The sequence below is a fragment of the Lissotriton helveticus genome, chromosome 3_1, assembly GCF_964261635.1.
Source record: "Lissotriton helveticus chromosome 3_1, aLisHel1.1, whole genome shotgun sequence".
NCBI classification, from domain to species: Eukaryota; Metazoa; Chordata; class Amphibia; order Caudata; family Salamandridae; genus Lissotriton; species Lissotriton helveticus.
The window spans coordinates 1,587,889,575-1,587,910,546 of NC_136061.1; positions in this window are offsets into that span (position 1 = coordinate 1,587,889,575).

The window sequence follows — 20,972 nt, forward strand, 5'->3', positions numbered from 1 at the left end:
TTTTGCTCAAGACCCTGGCAGAGGCGCACCCGCTGATGCTTACTTCATGGACCACAATGCTTTGGGGCAACACGCTGATAGGACAAGCAGTGTGCGACCAATTGGACTTTCTTTTGTATTCAAGCTCCCTTGAGCTGGTGGGGCTGACGAGCCCGGGTTACGCACCTGCGTGCCACGAGTGGTACCGGACCTGAGGATATTTTTTGGCAGCCTAGGCAGCACCCCTACATATATGCCTATTCCCTGCTGACGAGAGGTAACAACCTCGAAACACATGTCCAGGGATGGCCAACGCGACAGTGATTTTTTGCTCAAGACCCTGGCAGAGGCGCACCCGCTGATGCTTACTTCATGGACCACAATGCTTTGGGGCAACACGCTGATAGGACAAGCAGTGTGCGACCAATTGGACTTTCTTTTGTATTCAAGCTCCCTTGAGCTGGTGGGGCTGACGAGCCCGGGTTACGCACCTGCGTGCCACGAGTGGTACCGGATCTGAGGATATTTTTTGGCAGCCTACGCAGCACCCCTACATATATGCCTATTCCCTGCTGACAAGAGGTAACAACCTCGAAACACGTGTCCAAGGATGGCCAACGCGACAGTGATTTTTTGCTCAAGACCCTGGCAGAGGCGCACCCGCTGATGCTTACTTCATGGACCACAATGCTTTGGGGCAACACGCTGATAGGACAAGCAGTGTGCGACCAATTGGACTTTCTTTTGTATTCAAGCTCCCTTGAGCTGGTGGGGCTGACGAGCCCGGGTTACGCACCTGCCTGCCACGAGTGGTACCGGACCTGAGGATATTTTTTGGCAGCCTACGCAGCACCCCTACATATATGCCTATTCCCTGCTGACGAGAGGTAACAACCTCGAAACACGTGTCCAGGGATGGCCAACGCGACAGTGATTTTTTGCTCAAGACCCTGGCAGAGGCGCACCCGCTGATGCTTACTTCATGGACCACAATGCTTTGGGGCAACACGCTGATAGGACAAGCAGTGTGCAACCAATTGGACTTTCTTTTGTATTCAAGCTCCCTTGAGCTGGTGGGGCTGACGAGCCCCGGTTACGCACCTGCGTGCCACGAGTGGTACCGGACCTGAGGATATTTTTTGGCAGCCTACGCAGCACGCCTACATATATGCCTATTCCCTGCTGACGAGAGGTAACAACCTCGAAACACGTGTCCAGGGATGGCAAACGCGACAGTGATTTTTTGCTCAAGACCCTGGCAGAGGCGCACCCGCTGATGCTTACTTCATGGACCACAATGCTTTGGGGCAACACACTGATAGGACAAGCAGTGTGCGATCAATTGGACTTTCTTTTGTATTCAAGCTCCCTTGAGCTGGTGGGGCTGACGAGCCCGGGTTACGCACCTGCGTGCCACGAGTGGTGCCGGACCTGAGGATATTTTTTGGCAGCCTACGCAGCACCCCTACATATATGCCTATTCCCTGCTGACGAGAGGTAACAACCTCGAAACACATGTCCAGGGATGGCCAACGCGACCGTGATTTTTTGCTCAAGACACTGGCAGAGGCGCACCCGCTGATGCTTACTTCATGGACCACAATGCTTTGGGGCAACACGCTGATAGGACAAGCAGTGTGCGACCAATTGGACTTTCTTTTGTATTCAAGCTCCCTTGAGCTGGTGGGGCTGACGAGCCCGGGTTACGCACCTGCGTGCCACGAGTGGTGCCGGACCTGAGGATATTTTTTGGCAGCCTACGCAGCACCCCTACATATATGCCTATTTCCTGCTGACGAGAGGTAACAACCTCGAAACACGTGTCCAGGGATGGCAAACGCGACAGTGAGTTTTTGCTCAAGACCCTGGCAGAGGCGCACCCGCTGATGCTTACTTCATGGACCACAATGCTTTGGGGCAACACGCTGATAGGACAAGCAGTGTGCGACCAATTGGACTTTCTTTTGTATTCAAGCTCCCTTGAGCTGGTGGGGCTGACGAGCCCGGGTTACACACCTGCGTGCCACGAGTGGTACCGGACCTGAGGATATTTTTTGGCATCCTACGCAGCACCCCTACATATATGCCTATTCCCTGCTGACGAGAGGTAACAACCTCGAAACACGTGTCCAGGGATGGCCAACGCGACAGTGATTTTTTGCTCAAGACCCTGGCAGAGGCGCACCCGCTGATGCTTACTTCATGGACCACAATGCTTTGGGGCAACACGCTGATAGGACAAGCAGTGTGCGACCAATTGGACTTTCTTTTGTATTCAAGCTCCCTTGAGCTGGTGGGGCTGACGAGCCCGGGTTACGCACCTGCGTGCCACGAGTGGTACCGGACCTGAGGATATTTTTTGGCAGCCTACGCAGCACCCCTACATATATGCCTATTCCCTGCTGACGAGAGGTAACAACCTCGAAACACGTGTCCAGGGATGGCCAACGCGAAAGTGATTTTTTGCTCAACACCCTGGCAGATGCGCACCCGCTGATGCTTACTTCTTGGACCACAGTTTTTTGGGGCAACACGCTGATAGGACAAGCAGTGTGCGACCAATTGGACTTTCTTTTGTATTCAAGCTCCCTTGAGCTGGTGGGGCTGACGAGCCCGGGTTACGCACCTGCGTGCCACGAGTGGTACCGGATCTGAGGATATTTTTTGGCAGCCTACGCAGCACCCCTACATATATGCCTATTCCCTGCTGACAAGAGGTAACAACCTCGAAACACGTGTCCAGGGATGGCCCACGCGACAGTGATTTTTTGCTCAAGACCCTGGCAGAGGCGCACCCGCTGATGCTTACTTCATGGACCACAATGCTTTGGGGCAACACGCTGATAGGACAAGCAGTGTGCGACCAATTGGACTTTCTTTCGTATTCAAGCTCCCTTGAGCTGGTGGGGCTGACGAGCCCGGGTTACGCACCTGCGTGCCACGAGTGGTACCGGACCTGAGGATATTTTTTGGCAGCCTAAGCAGCACCCCTACAAATATGCCTATTCCCTGCTGACGAGAGGTAACAACCTCGAAACACGTGTCCAGGGATGGCCAACGCGACAGTGATTTTTTGCTCAAGACCCTGGCAGAGGCGCACCCGCTGATGCTTACTTCATGGACCACAATGCTTTGGGGCAACACGCTGATAGGACAAGCAGTGTGCGACCAATTGGACTTTCTTTTGTATTCAAGCTCCCTTGAGCTGGTGGGGCTGACGAGCCCGGGTTACGCACCTGCGTGCCACGAGTGGTACCGGACCTGAGGATATTTTTTGGCAGCATACGCAGCACCCCTACATATATGCCTATTCCCTGCTGACGAGAGGTAACAACCTCGAAACACGTGTCCAGGGATGGTCAACGCGATAGTGATTTTTTGCTCAAGACCCTGGCAGAGGCGCACCCGCTGATGCTTACTTCATGGACCACAATGCTTTGGGGCAACACGCTGATAGGACAAGCAGTGTGCAACCAATTGGACTTTCTTTTGTATTCAAGCTCCCTTGAGCTGGTGGGGCTGACGAGCCCGGGTTACGCACCTGCGTGCCACGAGTGGTACCGGACCTGAGGATATTTTTTGGCAGCCTACGCAGCACGCCTACATATATGCCTATTCCCTGCTGACGAGAGGTAACAACCTCGAAACACGTGTCCAGGGATGGCAAAAGCGACAGTGATTTTTTGCTCAAGACCCTGGCAGAGGCGCACCCGCTGATGCTTACTTCATGGACCACAATGCTTTGGGGCAACACACTGATAGGACAAGCAGTGTGCGATCAATTGGACTTTATTTTGTATTCAAGCTCCCTTGAGCTGGTGGGGCTGACGAGCCCGGGTTACGCACCTGCGTGCCACGAGTGGTGCCGGACCTGAGGATATTTTTTGGCAGCCTACGCAGCACCCCTACATATATGCCTATTCCCTGCTGACGAGAGGTAACAACCTCGAAACACATGTCCAGGGATGGCCAACGCGACAGTGATTTTTTGCTCAAGACCCTGGCAGAGGCGCACCCGCTGATGCTTACTTCATGGACCACAATGCTTTGGGGCAACACGCTGATAGGACAAGCAGTGTACGACCAATTGGACTTTCTTTTGTATTCAAGCTCCCTTGAGCTGGTGGGGCTGACGAGCCCGGGTTACGCACCTGCGTGCCACGAGTGGTACCGGACCTGAGGATATTTTTTGGCAGCATACGCAGCACCCCTACATATATGCCTATTCCCTGCTGACGAGAGGTAACAACCTCGAAACACGTGTCCAGGGATGGTCAACGCGATAGTGATTTTTTGCTCAAGACCCTGGCAGAGGCGCACCCGCTGATGCTTACTTCATGGACCACAATGCTTTGGGGCAACACGCTGATAGGACAAGCAGTGTGCGACCAATTGGACTTTCTTTTGTATTCAAGCTCCCTTGAGCTGGTGGGGCTGACGAGCCCGGGTTACGCACCTGCGTGCCACGAGTGGTACCGGACCTGAGGATATTTTTTGGCAGCATACGCAGCACCCCTACATATATGCCTATTCCCTGCTGACGAGAGGTAACAACCTCGAAACACGTGTCCAGGGATGGTCAACGCGATAGTGATTTTTTGCTCAAGACCCTGGCAGAGGCGCACCCGCTGATGCTTACTTCATGGACCACAATGCTTTGGGGCAACACGCTGATAGGACAAGCAGTGTGCAACCAATTGGACTTTCTTTTGTATTCAAGCTCCCTTGAGCTGGTGGGGCTGACGAGCCCGGGTTACGCACCTGCGTGCCACGAGTGGTACCGGACCTGAGGATATTTTTTGGCAGCCTACGCAGCACGCCTACATATATGCCTATTCCCTGCTGACGAGAGGTAACAACCTCGAAACACGTGTCCAGGGATGGCAAAAGCGACAGTGATTTTTTGCTCAAGACCCTGGCAGAGGCGCACCCGCTGATGCTTACTTCATGGACCACAATGCTTTGGGGCAACACACTGATAGGACAAGCAGTGTGCGATCAATTGGACTTTATTTTGTATTCAAGCTCCCTTGAGCTGGTGGGGCTGACGAGCCCGGGTTACGCACCTGCGTGCCACGAGTGGTGCCGGACCTGAGGATATTTTTTGGCAGCCTACGCAGCACCCCTACATATATGCCTATTCCCTGCTGACGAGAGGTAACAACCTCGAAACACATGTCCAGGGATGGCCAACGCGACCGTGATTTTTTGCTCAAGACACTGGCAGAGGCGCACCCGCTGATGCTTACTTCATGGACCACAATGCTTTGGGGCAACACGCTGATAGGACAAGCAGTGTGCGACCAATTGGACTTTCTTTTGTATTCAAGCTCCCTTGAGCTGGTGGGGCTGACGAGCCCGGGTTACGCACCTGCGTGCCACGAGTGGTGCCGGACCTGAGGATATTTTTTGGCAGCCTACGCAGCACCCCTACATATATGCCTATTTCCTGCTGACGAGAGGTAACAACCTCGAAACACGTGTCCAGGGATGGCAAACGCGACAGTGAGTTTTTGCTCAAGACCCTGGCAGAGGCGCACCCGCTGATGCTTACTTCATGGACCACAATGCTTTGGGGCAACACGCTGATAGGACAAGCAGTGTGCGACCAATTGGACTTTCTTTTGTATTCAAGCTCCCTTGAGCTGGTGGGGCTGACGAGCCCTTCTTACACACCTGCGTGCCACGAGTGGTACCGGACCTGAGGATATTTTTTGGCATCCTACGCAGCACCCCTACATATATGCCTATTCCCTGCTGACGAGAGGTAACAACCTCGAAACACGTGTCCAGGGATGGCCAACGCGACAGTGATTTTTTGCTCAAGACCCTGGCAGAGGCGCACCCGCTGATGCTTACTTCATGGACCACAATGCTTTGGGGCAACACGCTGATAGGACAAGCAGTGTGCGACCAATTGGACTTTCTTTTGTATTCAAGCTCCCTTGAGCTGGTGGGGCTGACGAGCCCGGGTTACGCACCTGCGTGCCACGAGTGGTACCGGACCTGAGGATATTTTTTGGCAGCCTACGCAGCACCCCTACATATATGCCTATTCCCTGCTGACGAGAGGTAACAACCTCGAAACACGTGTCCAGGGATGGCCAACGCGAAAGTGATTTTTTGCTCAACACCCTGGCAGATGCGCACCCGCTGATGCTTACTTCTTGGACCACAGTTTTTTGGGGCAACACGCTGATAGGACAAGCAGTGTGCGACCAATTGGACTTTCTTTTGTATTCAAGCTCCCTTGAGCTGGTGGGGCTGACGAGCCCGGGTTACGCACCTGCGTGCCACGAGTGGTACCGGATCTGAGGATATTTTTTGGCAGCCTACGCAGCACCCCTACATATATGCCTATTCCCTGCTGACAAGAGGTAACAACCTCGAAACACGTGTCCAGGGATGGCCCACGCGACAGTGATTTTTTGCTCAAGACCCTGGCAGAGGCGCACCCGCTGATGCTTACTTCATGGACCACAATGCTTTGGGGCAACACGCTGATAGGACAAGCAGTGTGCGACCAATTGGACTTTCTTTCGTATTCAAGCTCCCTTGAGCTGGTGGGGCTGACGAGCCCGGGTTACGCACCTGCGTGCCACGAGTGGTACCGGACCTGAGGATATTTTTTGGCAGCCTAAGCAGCACCCCTACAAATATGCCTATTCCCTGCTGACGAGAGGTAACAACCTCGAAACACGTGTCCAGGGATGGCCAACGCGACAGTGATTTTTTGCTCAAGACCCTGGCAGAGGCGCACCCGCTGATGCTTACTTCATGGACCACAATGCTTTGGGGCAACACGCTGATAGGACAAGCAGTGTGCGACCAATTGGACTTTCTTTTGTATTCAAGCTCCCTTGAGCTGGTGGGGCTGACGAGCCCGGGTTACGCACCTGCGTGCCACGAGTGGTACCGGACCTGAGGATATTTTTTGGCAGCATACGCAGCACCCCTACATATATGCCTATTCCCTGCTGACGAGAGGTAACAACCTCGAAACACGTGTCCAGGGATGGTCAACGCGATAGTGATTTTTTGCTCAAGACCCTGGCAGAGGCGCACCCGCTGATGCTTACTTCATGGACCACAATGCTTTGGGGCAACACGCTGATAGGACAAGCAGTGTGCAACCAATTGGACTTTCTTTTGTATTCAAGCTCCCTTGAGCTGGTGGGGCTGACGAGCCCGGGTTACGCACCTGCGTGCCACGAGTGGTACCGGACCTGAGGATATTTTTTGGCAGCCTACGCAGCACGCCTACATATATGCCTATTCCCTGCTGACGAGAGGTAACAACCTCGAAACACGTGTCCAGGGATGGCAAAAGCGACAGTGATTTTTTGCTCAAGACCCTGGCAGAGGCGCACCCGCTGATGCTTACTTCATGGACCACAATGCTTTGGGGCAACACACTGATAGGACAAGCAGTGTGCGATCAATTGGACTTTATTTTGTATTCAAGCTCCCTTGAGCTGGTGGGGCTGACGAGCCCGGGTTACGCACCTGCGTGCCACGAGTGGTGCCGGACCTGAGGATATTTTTTGGCAGCCTACGCAGCACCCCTACATATATGCCTATTCCCTGCTGACGAGAGGTAACAACCTCGAAACACATGTCCAGGGATGGCCAACGCGACAGTGATTTTTTGCTCAAGACCCTGGCAGAGGCGCACCCGCTGATGCTTACTTCATGGACCACAATGCTTTGGGGCAACACGCTGATAGGACAAGCAGTGTACGACCAATTGGACTTTCTTTTGTATTCAAGCTCCCTTGAGCTGGTGGGGCTGACGAGCCCGGGTTACGCACCTGCGTGCCACGAGTGGTACCGGACCTGAGGATATTTTTTGGCAGCATACGCAGCACCCCTACATATATGCCTATTCCCTGCTGACGAGAGGTAACAACCTCGAAACACGTGTCCAGGGATGGTCAACGCGATAGTGATTTTTTGCTCAAGACCCTGGCAGAGGCGCACCCGCTGATGCTTACTTCATGGACCACAATGCTTTGGGGCAACACGCTGATAGGACAAGCAGTGTGCGACCAATTGGACTTTCTTTTGTATTCAAGCTCCCTTGAGCTGGTGGGGCTGACGAGCCCGGGTTACGCACCTGCGTGCCACGAGTGGTACCGGACCTGAGGATATTTTTTGGCAGCATACGCAGCACCCCTACATATATGCCTATTCCCTGCTGACGAGAGGTAACAACCTCGAAACACGTGTCCAGGGATGGTCAACGCGATAGTGATTTTTTGCTCAAGACCCTGGCAGAGGCGCACCCGCTGATGCTTACTTCATGGACCACAATGCTTTGGGGCAACACGCTGATAGGACAAGCAGTGTGCAACCAATTGGACTTTCTTTTGTATTCAAGCTCCCTTGAGCTGGTGGGGCTGACGAGCCCGGGTTACGCACCTGCGTGCCACGAGTGGTACCGGACCTGAGGATATTTTTTGGCAGCCTACGCAGCACGCCTACATATATGCCTATTCCCTGCTGACGAGAGGTAACAACCTCGAAACACGTGTCCAGGGATGGCAAAAGCGACAGTGATTTTTTGCTCAAGACCCTGGCAGAGGCGCACCCGCTGATGCTTACTTCATGGACCACAATGCTTTGGGGCAACACACTGATAGGACAAGCAGTGTGCGATCAATTGGACTTTATTTTGTATTCAAGCTCCCTTGAGCTGGTGGGGCTGACGAGCCCGGGTTACGCACCTGCGTGCCACGAGTGGTGCCGGACCTGAGGATATTTTTTGGCAGCCTACGCAGCACCCCTACATATATGCCTATTCCCTGCTGACGAGAGGTAACAACCTCGAAACACATGTCCAGGGATGGCCAACGCGACCGTGATTTTTTGCTCAAGACACTGGCAGAGGCGCACCCGCTGATGCTTACTTCATGGACCACAATGCTTTGGGGCAACACGCTGATAGGACAAGCAGTGTGCGACCAATTGGACTTTCTTTTGTATTCAAGCTCCCTTGAGCTGGTGGGGCTGACGAGCCCGGGTTACGCACCTGCGTGCCACGAGTGGTGCCGGACCTGAGGATATTTTTTGGCAGCCTACGCAGCACCCCTACATATATGCCTATTTCCTGCTGACGAGAGGTAACAACCTCGAAACACGTGTCCAGGGATGGCAAACGCGACAGTGAGTTTTTGCTCAAGACCCTGGCAGAGGCGCACCCGCTGATGCTTACTTCATGGACCACAATGCTTTGGGGCAACACGCTGATAGGACAAGCAGTGTGCGACCAATTGGACTTTCTTTTGTATTCAAGCTCCCTTGAGCTGGTGGGGCTGACGAGCCCTTCTTACACACCTGCGTGCCACGAGTGGTACCGGACCTGAGGATATTTTTTGGCATCCTACGCAGCACCCCTACATATATGCCTATTCCCTGCTGACGAGAGGTAACAACCTCGAAACACGTGTCCAGGGATGGCCAACGCGACAGTGATTTTTTGCTCAAGACCCTGGCAGAGGCGCACCCGCTGATGCTTACTTCATGGACCACAATGCTTTGGGGCAACACGCTGATAGGACAAGCAGTGTGCGACCAATTGGACTTTCTTTTGTATTCAAGCTCCCTTGAGCTGGTGGGGCTGACGAGCCCGGGTTACGCACCTGCGTGCCACGAGTGGTACCGGACCTGAGGATATTTTTTGGCAGCCTACGCAGCACCCCTACATATATGCCTATTCCCTGCTGACGAGAGGTAACAACCTCGAAACACGTGTCCAGGGATGGCCAACGCGAAAGTGATTTTTTGCTCAACACCCTGGCAGATGCGCACCCGCTGATGCTTACTTCTTGGACCACAGTTTTTTGGGGCAACACGCTGATAGGACAAGCAGTGTGCGACCAATTGGACTTTCTTTTGTATTCAAGCTCCCTTGAGCTGGTGGGGCTGACGAGCCCGGGTTACGCACCTGCGTGCCACGAGTGGTACCGGATCTGAGGATATTTTTTGGCAGCCTACGCAGCACCCCTACATATATGCCTATTCCCTGCTGACAAGAGGTAACAACCTCGAAACACGTGTCCAGGGATGGCCAACGCGACAGTGATTTTTTGCTCAAGACCCTGGCAGAGGCGCACCCGCTGATGCTTACTTCATGGACCACAATGCTTTGGGGCAACACGCTGATAGGACAAGCAGTGTGCGACCAATTGGACTTTCTTTTGTATTCAAGCTCCCTTGAGCTGGTGGGGCTGACGAGCCCGGGTTACGCACCTGCGTGCCACGAGTGGTACCGGACCTGAGGATATTTTTTGGCAGCCTACGCAGCACCCCTACATATATGCCTATTCCCTGCTGACGAGAGGTAACAACCTCGAAACACGTGTCCAGGGATGGTCAACGCGATAGTGATTTTTTGCTCAAGACCCTGGCAGAGGCGCACCCGCTGATGCTTACTTCATGGACCACAATGCTTTGGGGCAACACGCTGATAGGACAAGCAGTGTGCAACCAATTGGACTTTCTTTTGTATTCAAGCTCCCTTGAGCTGGTGGGGCTGACGAGCCCGGGTTACGCACCTGCGTGCCACGAGTGGTACCGGACCTGAGGATATTTTTTGGCAGCCTACGCAGCACGCCTACATATATGCCTATTCCCTGCTGACGAGAGGTAACAACCTCGAAACACGTGTCCAGGGATGGCAAAAGCGACAGTGATTTTTTGCTCAAGACCCTGGCAGAGGCGCACCCGCTGATGCTTACTTCATGGACCACAATGCTTTGGGGCAACACACTGATAGGACAAGCAGTGTGCGATCAATTGGACTTTCTTTTGTATTCAAGCTCCCTTGAGCTGGTGGGGCTGACGAGCCCGGGTTACGCACCTGCGTGCCACGAGTGGTGCCGGACCTGAGGATATTTTTTGGCAGCCTACGCAGCACCCCTACATATATGCCTATTCCCTGCTGACGAGAGGTAACAACCTCGAAACACATGTCCAGGGATGGCCAACGCGACCGTGATTTTTTGCTCAAGACACTGGCAGAGGCGCACCCGCTGATGCTTACTTCATGGACCACAATGCTTTGGGGCAACACGCTGATAGGACAAGCAGTGTGCGACCAATTGGACTTTCTTTTGTATTCAAGCTCCCTTGAGCTGGTGGGGCTGACGAGCCCGGGTTACGCACCTGCGTGCCACGAGTGGTGCCGGACCTGAGGATATTTTTTGGCAGCCTACGCAGCACCCCTACATATATGCCTATTTCCTGCTGACGAGAGGTAACAACCTCGAAACACGTGTCCAGGGATGGCAAACGCGACAGTGAGTTTTTGCTCAAGACCCTGGCAGAGGCGCACCCGCTGATGCTTACTTCATGGACCACAATGCTTTGGGGCAACACGCTGATAGGACAAGCAGTGTGCGACCAATTGGACTTTCTTTTGTATTCAAGCTCCCTTGAGCTGGTGGGGCTGACGAGCCCTTCTTACACACCTGCGTGCCACGAGTGGTACCGGACCTGAGGATATTTTTTGGCATCCTACGCAGCACCCCTACATATATGCCTATTCCCTGCTGACGAGAGGTAACAACCTCGAAACACGTGTCCAGGGATGGCCAACGCGACAGTGATTTTTTGCTCAAGACCCTGGCAGAGGCGCACCCGCTGATGCTTACTTCATGGACCACAATGCTTTGGGGCAACACGCTGATAGGACAAGCAGTGTGCGACCAATTGGACTTTCTTTTGTATTCAAGCTCCCTTGAGCTGGTGGGGCTGACGAGCCCGGGTTACGCACCTGCGTGCCACGAGTGGTACCGGACCTGAGGATATTTTTTGGCAGCCTACGCAGCACCCCTACATATATGCCTATTCCCTGCTGACGAGAGGTAACAACCTCGAAACACGTGTCCAGGGATGGCCAACGCGAAAGTGATTTTTTGCTCAACACCCTGGCAGATGCGCACCCGCTGATGCTTACTTCTTGGACCACAGTTTTTTGGGGCAACACGCTGATAGGACAAGCAGTGTGCGACCAATTGGACTTTCTTTTGTATTCAAGCTCCCTTGAGCTGGTGGGGCTGACGAGCCCGGGTTACGCACCTGCGTGCCACGAGTGGTACCGGATCTGAGGATATTTTTTGGCAGCCTACGCAGCACCCCTACATATATGCCTATTCCCTGCTGACAAGAGGTAACAACCTCGAAACACGTGTCCAGGGATGGCCAACGCGACAGTGATTTTTTGCTCAAGACCCTGGCAGAGGCGCACCCGCTGATGCTTACTTCATGGACCACAATGCTTTGGGGCAACACGCTGATAGGACAAGCAGTGTGCGACCAATTGGACTTTCTTTTGTATTCAAGCTCCCTTGAGCTGGTGGGGCTGACGAGCCCGGGTTACGCACCTGCGTGCCACGAGTGGTACCGGACCTGAGGATATTTTTTGGCAGCCTACGCAGCACCCCTACATATATGCCTATTCCCTGCTGACGAGAGGTAACAACCTCGAAACACGTGTCCAGGGATGGTCAACGCGATAGTGATTTTTTGCTCAAGACCCTGGCAGAGGTGCACCCGCTGATGCTTACATCATGGAGCACAATGCTTTGGGGCAACATGCTGATAGGACAAGCAGTGTGCGACCAATTGGACTTTCTTTTGTATTCGAGCTCCTTTGAGCTGGTGCGGCTGACGAGCCCGGGTTACGCACCTGCGTGCCACGAGTGGTACCGGACCTAAGGATATTTTTTGGCAGCCTACGCAGCACCCCTACATATATGCCTATTCCCTGCTGACGAGAGTTAACAACCTCGAAACACGTGTCCAGGGATGGCCAACGCGACAGTGATTTTTTGCTCAAGACCCTGGCAGAGGCGCACCCGCTGATGCTTACTTGATGAACCACAATGCTTTGGGGCAACAGGTTGATAGGACAAGCAATGTGCGACCAATTGGACTTTCTTTTGTATTCAAGCTCCCTGGAGCTGGTGGGGCTGACGAGCCCAGGTTACGCACCTGCGTGCCACGAGTGGTACCGGACCTGAAAATATTTTTTGGCAGCCTACGCAGCACCCCTACATATATGCCTATTCCCTGCTGACGAGAGGTAACAACCTCGAAACACGTGTCCAGGGATGGTCAACGCAACAGTGATTTTTTGCTCAAGACCTTGGCAGAGGCGCACCCGCTGATGCTTACATCATGGACCACAATGCTTTGGGGCAACACGCTGATAGGACAAGCAGTGTGCGACCAATTGGACTTTCTTTTGTATTCGAGCTCCCTTTAGCTGGTGCGGCTGACGAGCCCGGGTTACGCACCTGCGTGCCACGAGTGGTAACGGACCTGAGGATATTTTTTGGCAGCCTACGCAGCACCCCTACATATATGCCTATTCCCTGCTGACGAGAGGTAACAACCTCGAAACACATGTCCAGGGATGGCCAACGCGACAGTGATTTTTTGCTCAAGACCCTGGCAGAGGCGCACCCGCTGATGCTTACTGCATGGACCACAGTGCTTTGGGGCAACACGCTGATAGGACTTGCAGTGTGCGACCAATTGGACTTTCTTTTGTATTCAAGCTCCCTTGAGCTGGTGGGGCTGACGAGCCCGGGTTACGCACCTGCCTGCCACGAGTGGTACCGGACCTGAGGATATTTTTTGGCAGCCTACGCAGCACCCCTACATATATGCCTATTCCCTGCTGACGAGAGGTAACAACCTTGAAACACGTGTCCAGGGATGGCCAACGCGACAGTGATTTTTTGCTCAAGACCCTGGCAGAGGCGCACCCACTGATGCTTACTTCATGGACCACAATGCTTTGGGGCAACACGCTGATAGGACAAGCAGTGTGCGACCAATTGGACTTTCTTTTGTATTCAAGCTCCCTTGAGCTGGTGGGGCTGACGAGCCCGGGTTACGCACCTGCGTGCCACGAGTGGTACCGGACCTGAGGATATTTTTTGGCAGCCTACGCAGCACCCCTACATATATGCCTATTTCCTGCTGACGAGTTGTAACAACCTCGAAACACGTGTCCAGGGATGGCCACGCAACAGTGATTTTTTGCTCAAGACCCTGGCAGAGGTGCACCCGCTGATGCTTACTTCATGGACCACAATGCTTTGGGGCAACACGCTGATAGGACAAGCAGTGTGCGACCAATTGGACTTTCTTTTGTATTCAAGCTCCCTTGAGCTGGTGGGGCTGACGAGCCCGGGTTACGCACCTGCGTGCCACGAGTGGTACCGGACCTGAGGATATTTTTTGGCAGCCTAAGCAGCACCCCTACATATATGCCTATTCCCTGCTGACGAGAGGTAACAACCTCGAAACACGTGTCCAGGGATGGCCAACACGACAGTCATTTTTTGCTCAAGACCCTGGCAGAGGCGCACCCGCTGATGCTTACTTGATGAACCACAATGCTTTGGGGCAACATGTTGATAAGACAAGCAGTGTGCGACCAATTGGACTTTCTTTTGTATTCAAGCTCCCTTGAGCTGGTGGGGCTGACGAGCCCGGGTTACGCACCTGCGTGCCACGAGTGGTACCGGACTTGAGGATATTTTTTGGCAGCCTACGCAGCATCCCTACATATATGCCTATTCCCTGCTGACGAGAGGTAACAACCTCGAAACACATGTCCAGGGATGACCAACGCGACAGTGATTTTTTGCTCAAGACCCTGGCAGAGGCGCACCCGCTGATGCTTACTTCATGGACCACAGTGCTTTGGGGCAACACGCTGATAGGACTTGCAGTGTGCGACCAATTGGACTTTCTTTTGTATTCAAGCTCCCTTGAGCTGGTGGGGCTGACGAGTCCGGGTTACGCACCTGCCTGCCACGAGTGGTACCGGACCTGAGGATATTTTTTGGCAGCCTACGCAGCACCCCTACATATATGCCTATTCCCTGCTGACGAGAGGTAACAACCTCGAAACACGTGTCCAGGGATGGCCAACGCGACAGTGATTTTTTGCTCAAGACCCTGGCAGAGGCGCACCCGCTGATGCTTACTTCATGGACCACAATGCTTTGGGGCAACACGCTGATAGGACAAGCAGTGTGCAACCAATTGGACTTTCTTTTGTATTCAAGCTCCCTTGAGCTGGTGGGGTTGACGAGCCCGGGTTACGCACCTGCGTGCCACGAGTGGTACCGGACCTGAGGATATTTTTTGGCAGCCTACGCAGCACGCCTACATATATGCCTATTCCCTGCTGACGAGAGGTAACAACCTCGAAACACGTGTCCAGGGATGGCCAACGCGACAGTGATTTTTTGCTCAAGACCCTGGCAGAGGCGCACCCGCTGATGCTTACTTCATGGACCACAATGCTTTGGGGCAACACACTGATAGGACAAGCAGTGTGCGATCAATTGGACTTTCTTTTGTATTCAAGCTCCCTTGAGCTGGTGGGGCTGACGAGCCCGGGTTACGCACCTGCGTGCCACGAGTGGTGCCGGACCTGAGGATATTTTTTGGCAGCCTACGCAGCACCCCTACATATATGCCTATTCCCTGCTGACGAGAGGTAACAACCTCGAAACACATGTCCAGGGATGGCCAACGCGACCGTGATTTTTTGCTCAAGACACTGGCAGAGGCGCACCCGCTGATGCTTACTTCATGGACCACAATGCTTTGGGGCAACACGCTGATCGGACAAGCAGTGTGCGACCAATTGGACTTTCTTTTGTATTCAAGCTCCCTTGAGCTGGTGGGGCTGACGAGCCCGGGTTACGCACCTGCGTGCCACGAGTGGTGCCGGACCTGAGGATATTTTTTGGCAGCCTACGCAGCACCCCTACATATATGCCTATTTCCTGCTGACGAGAGGTAACAACCTCGAAACACGTGTCCAGGGATGGCCAACACGACAGTCATTTTTTGCTCAAGACCCTGGCAGAGGCGCACCCGCTGATGCTTACTTGATGAACCACAATGCTTTGGGGCAACATGTTGATAAGACAAGCAGTGTGCGACCAATTGGAATTTCTTTTGTATTCAAGCTCCCTTGAGCTGGTGGGGCTGACGAGCCCGGGTTACGCACCTGCGTGCCACGAGTGGTACCGGACTTGAGGATATTTTTTGGCAGCCTACGCAGCATCCCTACATATATGCCTATTCCCTGCTGACGAGAGGTAACAACCTCGAAACACATGTCCAGGGATGGCCAACGCGACAGTGATTTTTTGCTCAAGACCCTGGCAGAGGCGCACCCGCTGATGCTTACTTCATGGACCACAGTGCTTTGGGGCAACACGCTGATAGGACTTGCAGTGTGCGACCAATTGGACTTTCTTTTGTATTCAAGCTCCCTTGAGCTGGTGGGGCTGACGAGTCCGGGTTACGCACCTGCCTGCCACGAGTGGTACCGGACCTGAGGATATTTTTTGGCAGCCTACGCAGCACCCCTACATATATGCCTATTCCCTGCTGACGAGAGGTAACAACCTCGAAACACGTGTCCAGGGATGGCCAACGCGACAGTGATTTTTTGCTCAAGACCCTGGCAGAGGCGCACCCGCTGATGCTTACTTCATGGACCACAATGCTTTGGGGCAACACGCTGATAGGACAAGCAGTGTGCGACCAATTGGACTTTCTTTTGTATTCAAGCTCCCTTGAGCTGGTGGGGCTGACGAGCCCGGGTTACGCACCTGCGTGCCACGAGTGGTACCGGACCTGAGGATATTTTTTGGCAGCCTACGCAGCACCCCTACATATATGCCTATTCCCTGCTGACGAGAGGTAACAACCTCGAAACACGTGTCCAGGGATGGCCAACGCGAAAGTGATTTTTTGCTCAACACCCTGGCAGATGCGCACCCGCTGATGCTTACTTCTTGGACCACAGTTTTTTGGGGCAACACGCTGATAGGACAAGCAGTGTGCGACCAATTGGACTTTCTTTTGTATTCAAGCTCCCTTGAGCTGGTGGGGCTGACGAGCCCGGGTTACGCACCTGCGTGCCACGAGTGGTACCGGACCTGAGGATATTTTTTGGCAGCCTACGCAGCACCCCTACATATATGCCTATTCCCTGCTGACGAGAGGTAACAACCTCGAAACACGTGTCCAGGGATGGCCAACGCGAAAGTGATTTTTTGCTCAACACCCTGGCAGATGCGCACCCGCTGATGCTTACTTCTTGGACCACAGTTTTTTGGGGCAACACGCTGATAGGACAAGCAGTGTGCGACCAATTGGACTTTCTTTTGTATTCAAGCTCCCTTGAGCTGGTGGGGCTGACGAGCCCGGGTTACGCACCTGCGTGCCACGAGTGGTACCGGATCTGAGGATATTTTTTGGCAGCCTACGCAGCACCCCTACATATATGCCTATTCCCTGCTGACAAGAGGTAACAACCTCGAAACACGTGTCCAGGGATGGCCCACGCGACAGTGATTTTTTGCTCAAGACCCTGGCAGAGGCGCACCCGCTGATGCTTACTTCATGGACCACAATGCTTTGGGGCAACACGCTGATAGGACAAGCAGTGTGCGACCAATTGGACTTTCTTTCGTATTCAAGCTCCCTTGAGCTGGTGGGGCTGACGAGCCCGGGTTACGCACCTGCGTGCCACGAGTGGTACCGGACCTGAGGATATTTTTTGGCAGCCTAAGCAGCACCCCTACAAATATGCCTATTCCCTGCTGACGAGAGGTAACAACCTCGAAACACGTGTCCAGGGATGGCCAACGCGACAGTGATTTTTTGCTCAAGACCCTGGCAGAGGCGCACCCGCTGATGCTTACTTCATGGACCACAATGCTTTGGGGCAACACGCTGATAGGACAAGCAGTGTGCGACCAATTGGACTTTCTTTTGTATTCAAGCTCCCTTGAGCTGGTGGGGCTGACGAGCCCGGGTTACGCACCTGCGTGCCACGAGTGGTACCGGACCTGAGGATATTTTTTGGCAGCATACGCAGCACCCCTACATATATGCCTATTCCCTGCTGACGAGAGGTAACAACCTCGAAACACGTGTCCAGGGATGGTCAACGCGATAGTGATTTTTTGCTCAAGACCCTGGCAGAGGCGCACCCGCTGATGCTTACTTCATGGACCACAATGCTTTGGGGCAACACGCTGATAGGACAAGCAGTGTGCAACCAATTGGACTTTCTTTTGTATTCAAGCTCCCTTGAGCTGGTGGGGCTGACGAGCCCGGGTTACGCACCTGCGTGCCACGAGTGGTACCGGACCTGAGGATATTTTTTGGCAGCCTACGCAGCACGCCTACATATATGCCTATTCCCTGCTGACGAGAGGTAACAACCTCGAAACACGTGTCCAGGGATGGCAAAAGCGACAGTGATTTTTTGCTCAAGACCCTGGCAGAGGCGCACCCGCTGATGCTTACTTCATGGACCACAATGCTTTGGGGCAACACACTGATAGGACAAGCAGTGTGCGATCAATTGGACTTTATTTTGTATTCAAGCTCCCTTGAGCTGGTGGGGCTGACGAGCCCGGGTTACGCACCTGCGTGCCACGAGTGGTGCCGGACCTGAGGATATTTTTTGGCAGCCTACGCAGCACCCCTACATATATGCCTATTCCCTGCTGACGAGAGGTAACAACCTCGAAACACATGTCCAGGGATGGCCAACGCGACCGTGATTTTTTGCTCAAGACACTGGCAGAGGCGCACCCGCTGATGCTTACTTCATGGACCACAATGCTTTGGGGCAACACGCTGATAGGACAAGCAGTGTGCGACCAATTGGACTTTCTTTTGTATTCAAGCTCCCTTGAGCTGGTGGGGCTGACGAGCCCGGGTTACGCACCTGCGTGCCACGAGTGGTGCCGGACCTGAGGATATTTTTTGGCAGCCTACGCAGCACCCCTACATATATGCCTATTTCCTGCTGACGAGAGGTAACAACCTCGAAACACGTGTCCAGGGATGGCAAACGCGACAGTGAGTTTTTGCTCAAGACCCTGGCAGAGGCGCACCCGCTGATGCTTACTTCATGGACCACAATGCTTTGGGGCAACACGCTGATAGGACAAGCAGTGTGCGACCAATTGGACTTTCTTTTGTATTCAAGCTCCCTTGAGCTGGTGGGGCTGACGAGCCCTTCTTACACACCTGCGTGCCACGAGTGGTACCGGACCTGAGGATATTTTTTGGCATCCTACGCAGCACCCCTACATATATGCCTATTCCCTGCTGACGAGAGGTAACAACCTCGAAACACGTGTCCAGGGATGGCCAACGCGACAGTGATTTTTTGCTCAAGACCCTGGCAGAGGCGCACCCGCTGATGCTTACTTCATGGACCACAATGCTTTGGGGCAACACGCTGATAGGACAAGCAGTGTGCGACCAATTGGACTTTCTTTTGTATTCAAGCTCCCTTGAGCTGGTGGGGCTGACGAGCCCGGGTTACGCACCTGCGTGCCACGAGTGGTACCGGACCTGAGGATATTTTTTGGCAGCCTACGCAGCACCCCTACATATATGCCTATTCCCTGCTGACGAGAGGTAACAACCTCGAAACACGTGTCCAGGGATGGCCAACGCGAAAGTGATTTTTTGCTCAACACCCTGGCAGATGCGCACCCGCTGATGCTTACTTCTTGGACCACAGTTTTTTGGGGCAACACGCTGATAGGACAAGCAGTGTGCGACCAATTGGACTTTCTTTTGTATTCAAGCTCCCTTGAGCTGGTGGGGCTGACGAGCCCGGGTTACGCACCTGCGTGCCACGAGTGGTACCGGATCTGAGGATATTTTTTGGCAGCCTACGCAGCACCCCTACATATATGCCTATTCCCTGCTGACAAGAGGTAACAACCTCGAAACACGTGTCCAGGGATGGCCAACGCGACAGTGATTTTTTGCTCAAGACCCTGGCAGAGGCGCACCCGCTGATGCTTACTTCATGGACCACAATGCTTTGGGGCAACACGCTGATAGGACAAGCAGTGTGCGACCAATTGGACTTTCTTTTGTATTCAAGCTCCCTTGAGCTGGTGGGGCTGACGAGCCCGGGTTACGCACCTGCGTGCCACGAGTGGTACCGGACCTGAGGATATTTTTTGGCAGCCTACGCAGCACCCCTACATATATGCCTATTCCCTGCTGACGAGAGGTAACAACCTCGAAACACGTGTCCAGGGATGGTCAACGCGATAGTGATTTTTTGCTCAAGACCCTGGCAGAGGCGCACCCGCTGATGCTTACTTCATGGACCACAATGCTTTGGGGCAACACGCTGATAGGACAAGCAGTGTGCAACCAATTGGACTTTCTTTTGTATTCAAGCTCCCTTGAGCTGGTGGGGCTGACGAGCCCGGGTTACGCACCTGCGTGCCACGAGTGGTACCGGACCTGAGGATATTTTTTGGCAGCCTACGCAGCACGCCTACATATATGCCTATTCCCTGCTGACGAGAGGTAACAACCTCGAAACACGTGTCCAGGGATGGCAAAAGCGACAGTGATTTTTTGCTCAAGACCCTGGCAGAGGCGCACCCGCTGATGCTTACTTCATGGACCACAATGCTTTGGGGCAACACACTGATAGGACAAGCAGTGTGCGATCAATTGGACTTTCTTTTGTATTCAAGCTCCCTTGAGCTGGTGGGGCTGACGAGCCCGGGTTACGCACCTGCGTGCCACGAGTGGTGCCGGACCTGAGGATATTTTTTGGCAGCCTACGCAGCACCCCTACATATATGCCTATTCCCTGCTGACGAGAGGTAACAACCTCGAAACACATGTCCAGGGATGGCCAACGCGACCGTGATTTTTTGCTCAAGACACTGGCAGAGGCGCACCCGCTGATGCTTACTTCATGGACCACAATGCTTTGGGGCAACACGCTGATAGGACAAGCAGTGTGCGACCAATTGGACTTTCTTTTGTATTCAAGCTCCCTTGAGCTGGTGGGGCTGACGAGCCCGGGTTACGCACCTGCGTGCCACGAGTGGTGCCGGACCTGAGGATATTTTTTGGCAGCCTACGCAGCACCCCTACATATA